This window comes from Staurois parvus, unplaced genomic scaffold (genome assembly GCF_062004578.1).
Source record: "Staurois parvus isolate SC_StPar_1 unplaced genomic scaffold, SC_StPar_1.0 ptg000132l, whole genome shotgun sequence".
In the NCBI taxonomy this organism is placed as follows: Eukaryota; Metazoa; Chordata; class Amphibia; order Anura; family Ranidae; genus Staurois; species Staurois parvus.
This window is the reverse complement of record NW_028317928.1, coordinates 4835209-4848913: the sequence shown is the minus strand read 5'-3', so window position 1 is coordinate 4848913 and position 13705 is coordinate 4835209. Positions and strand designations below refer to the sequence as shown.

The following is a 13705-nucleotide window of genomic DNA, read 5'->3' as shown; positions in this document are numbered from 1 at the left end:
TTAATGGGTCTACCAAACAGGTGTGGAAAAATAGTACGCTGACATTTAAATGGGCACTCACCCATGACATCACCAGAGAAAAGACTTTCCTAAAAGAGGAGCTAACACCCTGTTATAACTTTCCCCTTACCATGCTATATTGGGAACAGAGCCATCTAGTGGTGGGCAGTCTAACAGCACCTGACAACATAGGAATAAGTCCCCAGTCACACTGGGTGCGACTTGGCATGCGATTTGCATGCCATGAGACTTGCCGAGTTGCACCCTATTGTCCGCAATCAGAGCAGTCATATAGTTGCGGTTCCAACTTGGTTGGAGCCGCACCAATTTCTAAAGTAGTGCATGCACTACTTTTGGTGTGATTTGCATATACATCTGTGTCAGATATCTTGCAAATCACACCTAAAATCGCAATGACACCTCAACTCTGAATTTATGCGACTTATATTGAAGTTGCATGCTTTCAAAGTCGGGATCAGTGTGACCGGGGGGGAGGGGGGGAGGGGTAACTCAACTCACTTTGCAGACATGTCAGAATGGCAGCATTTGGCCATATTTGTACAGTGAAAGCTTTATACGTAGTGTGCTGCTGTGTTTCATGGACAGAGAACGATGGTAATTTTAAAATAGAGGGAATTTCCTCCTATACAGCTAATCTTATACGGGAATAACAATTTTAGTATTGCTGCAATGAATTCCAGTGAGCATTGCTGATGGCGGTTTGCTGGATGGAAAATGTTCTATAAATGTTATTAAAGAGAAAGTAAAAGTATAAAGAGTAAGTGCGGACTGATCCATTCTGTATGCTTTTATCTTGATTGGATAAAGTGGAGGATCTCTCCGGATCAGTGGGGCTGCTGAATCCAACTGAGAGCTGATAAGTGCGCTAAGGACATGATTTCCCCCCAACTAATGTGGGTTCATGATATAAAAATGATTAAAAAAAAGAAAAAAACTCAGTGTATGCTCCATCTTTATTATTTATAAGACATCTGTTGTGCAATTAGCTCAATGACATTCCACATCAGATGATTTACAATTCACGTTTCAACATGTTTTCTGTATTTTACACATGATTGTGGGCACAAGACCAGCGGCCGCTTTAACCAACCCTGCTAAAAATCGTTTTTCCACTTCAACATCCCCTCCATCTTCATCATCTCTCCTTTCTTCATTGGCATCTCTCCTGGGAGAAGACACAGTAATCAGTAAATAAAGCAACATTGATTATGACACAAAAACTGCATTTCACTGGGACCACAAATGTGTATTTTTCAGCCTCATTGACTACCATTCCATGACCACATTAACATATTAAAGGAATAGCGCCCAGCGGGATGCCAGAAACTTGAATCTCCTATTGAATAGCCAACTGCAGCATTCTGATGTATTTCATGCTACCGCACAGAAATTTCTAATCAGTAATTGGACACAGCTAGAACTGACCATACACCAGTAGGATTTAATTCATGTGGACATTCTGAAAAATTATTCATCAGATCACTTCATTCCCAGTGATGTACCTGGAATTTCAGCCGGTATACTGGGATGATGCCTGCATCGGCAGGCGTCACCCTGGTGTTGCTTTTTAGAGCCAGCAGGCAGCATCCATGTAATAATGATAGTTATATAGTTACATAGTTAGTCTGGCTGAAGAAAGACAAAAGGCCATCTAGTTCAACAACAAAAAAAAAAAAGTTAAAATCCTATACCCACAATTGATCCAGAGGAAGGCAAAAAACCCAGCAAAGCATGATCCAATTTCCTTATGATCTCCTAAGAGGCAATCGGACATTCCCTGGATCAACTTTACCTATATCATACATGATAATGATCACTGCGTCTAACTTCTACATGCAGTGGAAGGGAATGACCTCCCCTTCTGCTGCCTTCTGCCCCTTGCTTGGGCTCTCTCATCCCACCGGGAGAGCTGAGCTACCAGCTGGTGCATCCACTGGCTGGCCAGATAACCAATGAAAGCCGGAACTGGAAGTGAAAACTACCAGGGTCCCATGGCAATCATCACCTCCAGTTCCAGTAGATGTCAATTCCAGCCTACACCATTCCGGTCGGTGGAACGCCGAACACAAGGGGGTGTGACTGTTCTTTGGTAACAGACCGTCTACATCAGTGCTGAACTTGGGCACAATATTACTGTACGTGAGTACAATACTTTTGTTTACCTTCTTCATCCATTTTATAATAAGATACTAAAACTATACTGTAGTTCTTTCCTTTTGGTTTGATGGTTTTGTGTTTCTGGATGGATGCATCAAGAACAATGGAGATTGGGGAAGAGCTATAGCGGAGTGGCATTACTGGTTTGGAGGATACTCAATATCCCACAGTGCTTCTTGACCTTTAGTAATATAGAGGTCACTGGATGGTGGTGAGTGTGCACTTCTCACAGAGGGGGGGAATCGAGGTGGCACAATTGCAAGATTTGTTATTAAAGGCACAAGGGATTGTAATGCACAGTGTGGTAGACATATTGCATATGTTGGACAGGTAATTGTTTAGGACGGAGAGAACAAGTAGTGGAGAGTTTTGTATCTTGATGCACACTTAGACTATAGAACCTATTAGAGCATTGGAAATCTATATTATATTTAAAATAAAGTCTTCTACATACTTACTCTTGCTCACAGAGAGATAAGTTGATGGTGCCAAGAAAGAAAAGGAGTAACAGGGATTTCTTCAAGGTGAACATCTTTGAGCTCTCTGGATAATTTGGATTCATAGAAAGAAAAAGAAGACAAAATTGAAAATATGACTCAAAAATATTACTAGGCCCCCTATGTTAGGTGCACATAAAATGGTTGTTCCATTACAATAAAAAGTCCAATGTTTGCTCGAAATCATCAAAAAGGATTGCATACACCTGGCACCCATTATGGGCAGGTTGAGTGTATTTTTTAATGACATGGATTTACTTGATGCTTTCTGGACTGTCAAGGATCCGTTAAACGATCACCCTGTCACGTGTCCACCACACGCCATGCCCACAGCGACTAGCTAACCGTGACGCACGCGTGTGGCCGCGACAGGGTGGTAAAGAGGGGAAAATAAAGGGATTTACACTTAAATATCTCAAACCGTATATAAGACCAGCCGTGATACCTTTTCACAGCCCGCACTACCTCTGGCCACCACCAGATGGAGACTCCACTCCAATCCAGCTGGTCGACCACACACTGGCAGATACGATCTTACATACAACCTGGTGCCCTGATTAGAGTTGAGGACCAGCTTAGTAATCACACACCCTTCTAAGGTCTCTTCAGCTATCCTAGCTTGAACCCCGGTGTTGATAACCCTTCCACTGTCCACACACCCCCACACCAGACGCACCACAAAGGTAGCCTGCCACCACCCAACAGTTTATCCGCAGAACGGTCTGTTGAGACACCACACACACACAGATCTCCGTCTGGCAGATCTGATACCTTTGCAATCTGCGTGCAATCTGCCCATTCACAGTGCAGTTGCATACAGATTGGCAATGAGCTTAACCGAGGCACTAAAATACAATACAATATAACCCAATCTAATCTTTCCGATCTAGTCTCTCCGAAGATATGAGCATGTGCTTAAATACACAGAAGTTCACTAATTAATTTTAAGATTTAATTTCCCAAAGTGGGCAGTGCATAAATAATGTACAAAATATAAAAAGTTACAGAAATACAAAAGATATAAGAAGACACACAAATGACTAATTACTACAAAATAAAAGGGAATAAAAAGACAGAATAACACTTTACCCTCTCGTGACTCTCCTGGTATCTGATTCGGCTTGTGACTCGACTATTCTTTGTATTCTCCTTTGATCTGACCCTCTGTTGCTGAACCTGGCTCGTGACCTGTGATTCTCGTCTGCTGTCCTGTACTGTTTTGTCCTGTTGTTGTTGACCCGGCCTGTCTGACTACTCTTTTGTCTCTTCCACCAGCTACACGCCATTGGCGGCGGCCATTACCGCAGCTGAGGTGTCTCGGGGGCCGCGACCTGGTTCCTGGCTGCGTCAAGTCCATCCCCACCATCAGGGGCCCTGGTGAAGGGCAGCCTGGGACTTAGACTCCGCGCCCTGAGGGACTTCGGTCTGTGGGTGGTGGTTGTCGTCAGCCAGTGCGTTACATTGTTAGGCCTGCCTGTCCGTTCCTCGGCCCCTGCCCTGACAGCTTCCTCCCCAAGCCACAAATATGATTCTTATATGCAAATGTAGCGTACAGAATGGCCTGCACAAAGGAAGCATTTCCATCTCTCTCCAACTAATATTTCATCTTTTATAAGAGATTAAACATACCCCTTTGATGAATACATAAACCTATCCGTCCTGTCTAATATAACAAATTCCTAAACAGGTTTTCCCAGCAGGTGATAATCTCATTAACACAAAGGCGTCACCTCCAGGAGGCCTGGCTTTAGGCTAATTAACGCTAATTGATGCTAAATGATGATTGAGTCTGTAAGGCCTATTGAGTAATTGTGTATACATACACATCTGATCCCAGACCATTTGTTTGTACCTTCTATTCATTTCCCTACTGCCCAGGGGCTCACTGTACATCCTTAATTACCAGACTGTTCCTGCACACACCTTTGCAATGAAAGGGCCTGACATAATCTAATCTACTCAACCTGTCATGGCTATGATACCATATTTCCACTCAAATCTTACATGTCCCTTACAATAAATTTTACATGTCCATTACATGGACCTTACTGGATCTGGCTACCCATGGATAAAATAAATAATTGGGGGTCTTGACCTACCTTGTTCCTCAATCCCAAAAGGAAGAGCACAGCGGGTTCCTAGGTGTCATAAGAGCTGAGTCACAAGAACCAAAGTTCTAGTCTCCATTGTCTATGGTTTCCAGGGCTTTCTATCTTAAACAGAAATACGTTTTGCCTCACCTGGTCTACCCACTCTGGGCCTCACTCAAGTAGTGCTAAAGGATGTTAGATGGAAAATAATTGTATTGTATATGAATCTGCTTTACTAACTGGACTAAGAGTTTCATTAAGGTTTTTCTTGTATGGATGGGAAGAGTCCCCAGATAATGGTCTCTATGATTTTAATTTGTTCCAGGTTTATAGAGAAGGAGAATGAGACTATTAACAAAAAAGTTAACAACCTCCCCCCCCCAAAAAAAAAAAACACACACAAAACAGGCAGACTAGATGGACCACTCGGTCTTTTTCTGCCATCACTTTTCTGTTTCTATTGAAATTATGTGAAAATGGTTGATCATTATATGGAATAGAAATAGCTTTCTACTGTACTATTTCCTAATAAGGGCATACATATATGTATAACTGTGATAGAATATGTAATAATATTTGGGTCAAATGATTGATATTGCAATTCAGTGAAAGTATGTTAGGTTTTACTATGTACTGAAGGGCAATATCCCATCCCCCTCTTCTACTGGTCAGCTGGTAACAAAGATTTGAATGACACCATGTGCAACATGTAGTATCTGCTCTGTACCAGAATTGTTCTCTAACATCCGGACACACATTTCCACAAATCTGCACACACAAATCTGATTTAAGCAAAGATTTTTTGTTTCTGCTAAAACTTTATATTTATTAGCTTTTATATTTTGTTACATTTACTAATTAAGTACAAAATTACTGACAAACACATTTTTTATTTTTATACAAGCAAATAAGTACCATTTATCTTTAAACACTTCTCATCCCTAAAAGGTATTTTTTCAAAGTTTAAGAAGTACCGAAAATAAAGTTAGAGAAAGGACCACTGATCAGACTGCTAACGGGGACTTATTACAGGACCCCACTATGAGCTGTGGAGGAACTTTAGAGAACTTTTAGTTGACCATAACCCTTTAGTGACCATTATAGTGCAACATTGGATTCCTCCTTTACATTTCAAATGTAGTTAAAGTTTGAAGAAACTTGGGAAGAGGATTTACCTAAAACATTCATTGTGCAAAATAAGCCATTGTGGGGAAAATGATATGAGGAACCTTACCATCATTTCAAGTCAAAATAAAACAGAGGAGGCAATTCATCTTTACCTGAAATCTGAATACGAAGGTTTCTTTCCTAATCAACAATTATACAGTACTAGGAATAATAATAAGATAATGATATTCCAGCATAGACAGTACTTACCGGGGGGGTTCAGTTGGTACTGAGAATGTAGACAGCTGGAAGACTTCAATGAAGGTCTACCCAATGAAGAACAGGGTCGGCTTATATATTAGAAGACAAACAAGTTGAGTTAATAGAAGTTTTAATTAAAGTTTGATTTAATAGTCACATCTTTCTTAGGTACATATAACTGATACCATATGTATTCATTCAAATATTTATCTTCTAGCCTCCAGGTAGGATAAATATCAGCACCCAGTCAGGAGTTTAGATATCTCCTGATCTGCTACGTAGAGTTTAAAAAATAAATAAATCAATTTAAGTGGAATTCCAGTTTATTTTTTTTCCTATACAGTAGCATGGAGTCATTTTGGATAGTTATGTGATCTTTTTTAAAGCCTGGTACTCACGATCAGAAAATCATATGAAAAATACCAGTTTTAAAGGGATCGTATGATAATCTGATTATTAGTACACAGCTTTCATCAGAAAATATTTGAAGGGACGAGCACAAATATTTTTCTTGCAGGAGACCAGATCGTACAATTTTAATTTTAATCAGTACAGTTCTCGTCCGAAAATACAATACAAATACATTACATCACTTACAAATTTTCTTTCTGTCATATGAGAATTTTCGTAACTATAGTAACCTCTTTACTTTCAAAGTGAGACTAGCATTCAAAAAAAAAAATGGATGATCAATCGTCCAATATTCTCATCGTGTGTACGGGGCTTAAAGCAGTAGAAGACTGCAACTTGAAAAAAAAAATCCCCTGGAAGGTAATGTCATAATGTGCTAGGATGCATATGCAGGACTTACCTTAAAACGAACCCCTCTAGCAGTGCGGCGTACCCACTGCAGAGGCTTCCATCTTCACCCAGTCTTCCTTCCTGGTTCTGGACGCCTGACTGGACGAGCCGCATTGATATCACTCCCGCACACGGGAGTCTCTGGACACGGCACAGTGCTCTGAAGCTCTTTCAGAGCGCATGTGCCAGTGGACAAAAAGAGCGAATATCTCAATAAAAAAGCACTATACCTTCATTTAAAATAGCCGCCCTGGCTTCAATCCAACTTGGTTCTGATCAAGTGCTATTTGCACGAAAGGCCTCAGGAGGAACTAGACCAGCAATTGGCAAACTACGGCCCGGCGGACCTTTTAATCCGGCCCGCGGATGTGGCTGTCAGGATGTGTGTAGGCGGGGCAGCGTGACGAATGTGAGGGGAGGGGAGCTAGGCTCTTCTCACAGTCTGCCCTGAAGATCGGAACGGCGCGGGAACACGGCGAGAGGAACGCGCGGAGCAAAGGTAAGTTAATTGACACAGGGGGGACTTGGCTTACTACTTGGAGGGGAATAGTACTGTGGGGGATGAAATACTATATGGGGGATGAATTAATATGAGGAATTAATTACTATAGGGGGGATGAATTACTATATGGGGGATGAATTACTATGGGGGATGAATTACTATGGGGGATGAATTACTATATGTGGGATGAATTACTATGGGGAATTAATTACTATGGGGGATGAATTACTATATGGGGGATGAATTACTATGGGGGATGAATTACTATATGGGGGATGAATTACTATGGGGGATGAATTACTATATGGGGGATTAATTACTATATGGGGGATTAATTACTATGCTTACTATGGGGGAATATTACTATACTTACTATGGATGACACATCATTCATCTACTCTTGGTCCGGCCCCCGGGTCCAATATATGAACCCATTGCGGCCCTCAAGTCAAAAAGTTTGCCCACCCCTGAACTAGACAGTACAGCACACTTCTGCCGCCTGGTGCTGGATTGAAGCCCGGGCGGCTATTTTAAATGAAGGTATAGTGCTTTTTTATTGTATATCACTATACCCTGTCTGTGATATGTGGTACTGCAAATAAAAGTTCATTAACATACTACACTATGGGCACCTTTTTTATGGCTCCTATTTGGAGCTATTAAGCCCACAGGTACCTGTCAGTACCCAACATATCTGGAGGAACAGGAGCCCTGTATCCAGGCTGATTACCTCATTTAGCCTAAAGAAGGAACTCCTGGTCAAGGGATTCAACACCGTTCTCCAAGGGCTTGATGACTGCACCATAGGATAAAGTTCACCGGATTGGCCAATCTACTCTGGAAATTTATATATATATATGCGCATTATCTATGCACTTCCGGTGAGTGCGCATTTTTCACTTTTGGTTGGAGTCACAAGTTCATCTGCTATATTTCTTCTTGATACAGACTCTATATCCGTTTACGCATTCACATGCGTTTAAATATGTGGACATATTGTTTTTATTTGTTTTGAGCGCTACACCCCACTTATTTATCTATACTTTTACAGGGTTTTTATTGGTACAGCTCCCCTGTACTACATTATAGTGATGTGACATGTATACAGTATTCATAGTAATGTATATCCCAGCTCCCCTGTACTCCATTATAGTGATGTGACATGTATACAGTAATCATAGTAATGTATATCCCAGATCCCCTGTACTCCATTATAGTGATGTGACATGTACACAGTAATGTATATCCCAGCTCCCCTGTACTCCATTATAGTGATATGACATGTACACAGCAATGTATATCCCAGCTCCCCTGTACTCCATTAGAGTGATGTGACATGTACACAGTAATGTATATCCCAGCTCCCCTGTACTCCATTATAGTGATATGACATGTATACAGTAATCATAGTAATGTATATCCCAGCTCCCCTGTACTCCATTATAGTGATAGGACATGTTGTATACAGTACTTACTGTCCCCCCGAGTCCCCCGCAGCGATGGTGTCTCCTCTCAGCAGAGGAGAGCGGACCTCTCCTGCACCTGTCCACTCGGCGGCGGTGCCGCAGAAGCCGCAAAACGGAAGTTGTAAACTGGAACTCGGCTTCACAATGAGGCTTGGAGCACAGGTACAGTCGCTCCATGCTTCATCTGTGCTCACTGTTGGCAGCCACTTGCCACAGAGGAATTTCTCCTCGCATTTGGCGAGCGGCCGAGCGGCTTTTTCAAGCCCTGTGTTAATAGGTGGGGTACTGGAGGTTCAGTCAAGCCAGTCCCCATTGGTTGAAGCAGTGGGATGGAAAGCAGTGCAGCTGTAGTAATCCTGCATTAATAATCCTTTATCCCTTTGGACACGACACAGTGCTCTGAAACTCCTTCAGAGCACATGTGCCAGTGGACAAAAAGAGCGACTATCTCCTAAGCGGTGAATGTTTAGGAGATATTCATTTTACCTACAGGTAAGCTTTATTGTAAGCTTACCTGGAGGTAAAAGATACAAAAGTGGGTTCACTTCCAGACATCCCTGGTTTCTGGGGACCGGGCCAAGTATGGTTAGCATGTCTGCCTGGCAGTACTACGGTCGTTGGTTCAAATCCCAGCCACGACACCACCTGCCTGGAGTTTGCATATTCTCCCTGTGCCTGCGTGGGTTTCCTCCGGGTACTCCGGTTTCCTCCCACACTACAAAGACATGCAGGTAGGTTAATTGGATCCTGTCTAAATTGTCCATAGTATGTGTATGTATGAATGTGAGTTAGGGACCTTAGATTTTACACCCCTTGAGGGTTAGGGACTGATGTGAATGTACAATATATATATATGTAAAGTACTGCGTAAATTGACGGCGCTATATAAGTACCTGAAATAAATAAATAAATAATAAATAACTCCCTTGACTCTGGAGTGGATACAGATATGGTGGGTTAATGGTAGGAGAATGGTAGAATTAATGGTAGGAGAATAGATGGGGTACTGGAGGTTCAGTCATGCCAGTCCCCATTGGTTGAAGCAGTGGGATGGAAGGCAGTGCAGCTGTAGTAATCCTGCATTAGTAATCCTTTATCCCTTCTCATGCTGGGCTGGTCTGGGCTTGGGGACACTGGAACATTTGTCTTGAGTGATGTCTGTTGAGGCTGACTCTGTACGAACTGACAGAAGTATGACTGCCGACCTGAGCACAGCCACTTCCTGAGAAAGAATTGGAGACACATTTTATCCAGAGACAACAACCTGAAAGTGGGATCGGTCTCCAGAAACCAGGGATATATGGTCATTTTATTTTAGGTCAAACTGACTAAACACTTAAGCCCTGTACACACGATGAGAATATTGGACGAATTATCATCTGGTTTTTTTTGCATGCTAGTCTCATATCGAGCATATAGAGCTGAACTAAAGTGTCAGGGCCGGATTTACATCTCAGGAGCCTATAGGCAGAGAATTCACATGAGCCCCCCCCCCAATAAAAAAAGAAAGATATACTTTTTTTCTTCATAAAATATTTGTATATGTGTGAAGGAGAATGCTGCGGACTTTGATGTAAAGGGGAACTGTGATGTAAGGAGGTCTCTGGTCACCAGAGCCTTCCTTACATAAGAGTCCCCAGAGATCCTCTCATCATAGCTCCCAACTTGTCAACTTCAGAAGGAGGGACACCTGAGAATGGAAGTGTTCTGTAGTGTGCCTAATGCACTGTGACAAAATGGGTGTGGCCAAATGCTTGACAGTGGGAGGGGCTTAAGGGGAGAGGAGAAACAAAACCCAGGCTTTCTTGTACCTATAAAATGTGCTTTCATTGCTGTGCCACAAGAGAGTCTCACGGACACAACCCCGGCACAATCATTTAAAACATTAAATAAATAAACTTCCATTACAAATGATTTTTTACAAATTGTGGAGCGTTACATAAAGTGGGGAAAGATACAAGAGTGCATTGGATACAGAGTGTAGGGTTCAGGAATGTGTTATGTACAGAGTGCAGGGTCCAGGAATGTGTTATGTACAGAGTGCAGGGTTCAGGAATGTGTTATGTACAGAGTGCAGGGTTCAGGAATGTGTTATGTATAGAGTGCAGGGTTCAGGAATGTGTTATGTATAGAGTGCAGGGTCCAGGAATGTGTTATGTACAGAGTGCAGGGTTCAGGAATGTGTTATGTATAGAGTGCAGGGTTCAGGAATGTGTTATGTACAGAGTGCAGGGTTCAGGAATGTGTTATGTATAGAGTGCAGGGTTCAGGAATGTGTTATGTATAGAGTGCAGGGTCCAGGAATATGTTATGTACAGAGTGCAGGGTCCAGGAATATGTTATGTATAGAGTGCAGGGTTCAGGAATGTTTTATATACAGAATGCAGGGTTCAGGAATGTGTTATGTACAGAGTGTAGGGTTCAGGAATGTTTTATATACAGAGTGCAGGGTCCAGGGATATGTTATGTATAGAGTGCAGGGTTCAGGAATGTTTTATATACAGAGTGCAGGGTTCAGGAATGTATTATGTACAGAGTGCAGGGTCCAGGAATATGTTATGTATAGAGTGCAGGGTTCAGGAATGTTTTATATACAGAGTGAAGGGTTCAGGAATGTTTTATGTACAGAGTGCAGGGTTCAGGAATGTGTTATGTACAGAGTGCAGGGTTCAGGAATGTGTTATGTATAGAGTGCAGGGTTCAGGAATGTGTTATGTACAGAGTGCAGGGTTCAGGAATGTGTTATGTACAGAGTGCAGGGTTCAGGAATGTGTTATGTACAGAGTGCAGGGTTCAGGAATGTGTTATGTACAGAGTGCAGGGTTCAGGAATGTGTTATGTATAGAGTGCAGGGTCGAGGAATGTGTAATGTATAGAGTGCAGGGTCCAGGAATATGTTATGTACAGAGTGCAGGGTCCAGGAATATGTTATGTATAGAGTGCAGGGTTCAGGAATGTTTTATATACAGAATGCAGGGTTCAGGAATGTGTTATGTACAGAGTGTAGGGTTCAGGAATGTTTTATATACAGAGTGCAGGGTCCAGGGATATGTTATGTATAGAGTGCAGGGTTCAGGAATGATTTATATACAGAGTGCAGGGTTCAGGAATGTATTATGTACAGAGTGCAGGGTCCAGGAATATGTTATGTATAGAGTGCAGGGTTCAGGAATGTTTTATATACAGAGTGAAGGGTTCAGGAATGTTTTATGTACAGAGTGCAGGGTTCAGGAATGTGTTATGTACAGAGTGCAGGGTCCAGGAATATGTTATGTATAGAGTGCAGGGTTCAGGAATGCTTTATATACAGAGTGCAGGGTTCAGGAATGTGTTATATACAGAGTGAAGGGTTCAGGAATGTGTAATGTACAGCGTGCAGGGTCCAGGAATGTGTAATGTACAGCGTGCAGGGTCCAGGAATGTGTTATGTACAGAGTGCAGGGTCCAGGAATGTGTAATGTACAGGGTGCAGTGTCCAGGAATGTCTTATGTGCAAAGTGCAGGGTTCAGGAATGTGTTATGTACAGAGTGAAGGGTTCAGGAATGTGTTATGTACAAAGTGCAGGGTCCAGGAATATGTTATGTACAGCATGCCAACAAAGTTTTTCCCCTAGTATGTAGTGGGACTTTTAAGGCAACACACCAAAGTAAAAATATGTCATCATTTTTATTACAAATGGTTAAAAAACATTGGATCGTCACAAAAGAACACATCGGGCTAAAAACACCATGTATAAGGCGGCTGAATAGGCGATCCAAGCTTGATGTGGAAATGACTGAACCTCCAGTACCCCATCTATTCTCCTACTATTAACCCACCATATTTGAATCCACTCCAGAGTCAAAGGAGTTATTTATATTAATAAACTTTATTGATCATATTTGGTCTGGTTCTTGATTCCTTGAAGTGTAGCCCACTTATCTGGTCATCCCTGATGGAAACCTACATTTGGTACCCCTAACAGAACACTAAGGCCACTAATGATCAGATCAGCTGCACTGGGAAGTATCTGATCTCAGATCCTTCTATCTTTGTATGCAAGATGCATCCAGAGGTGATGGATAGAGATGAGCGAATCGAACTTGGCGAAGTGGAATTCGTTTCGAATATTAGGAAAATTTCGATTCGCGACGAATCAGAAAATTAGCAGACTTCGCGACGTGTGCGGCGACGGAGCGGGGATGTCTGGGAAGGCGCGCAGACAAGGCGCGCTGACCCATAATGCATTCATTCATGACATGCGATCGCATTAGCCAATCAGCAGCCAGCCAGCCAGCACTGTGTAATGGTCGAGCTATAAATGGCGGCCATTTTAGAATTCTCCATTTGCCTCCAGTCATTCAAGAGAGGCAGACCTGGCTGTATTGAGGGAGAGAGTTAGGGACACAGAAACGTGACTTAGGGACAAAGAAACGTTACTTAGGGACACAGAAACGTTACTTAGGGCCACAGAACCGTTACTTAGGGCCACAGAATCGTTACTTAGGGACACAGAACCGTTACTTAGGGCCACAGAAACGTTACTTAGGGCCACAGAACCGTTACTTAGGGCCACAGAATCGTTACTTAGGGACACAGAACCGTTACTTAGGGCCACAGAAACGTTACTTAGGGCCACAGAACCGTTACTTAGGGCCACAGAATCGTTACTTAGGGACACAGAACCGTTACTTAGGGCCACAGAAACGTTACTTAGGGACACAGAAACGTTACTTAGGGCCACAGAAACGTTACTTAGGGCCACAGAACCGTTACTTAGGGCAACAGAATTGTTACTTAGGGACACAGAACCGTTACTTAGG

At 42.4% G+C, this 13705-nt stretch overlaps 1 long non-coding RNA gene across 1 annotated transcript in view; it reads right to left on the bottom strand.

Moving 5' to 3' along the window:
• Window positions 1-956: 956 nt before the first annotated feature.
• The window catches only part of LOC149466209 (uncharacterized), a 45851-nt gene continuing 33102 nt past the window's right edge, over window positions 957-13705 (bottom strand). Inside the window, exon 2 of the long non-coding RNA XR_016312108.1 lies at window positions 957-1186. This is a non-coding gene — a long non-coding RNA (uncharacterized LOC149466209). The remainder of the gene's footprint in view (window positions 1187-13705) is intronic.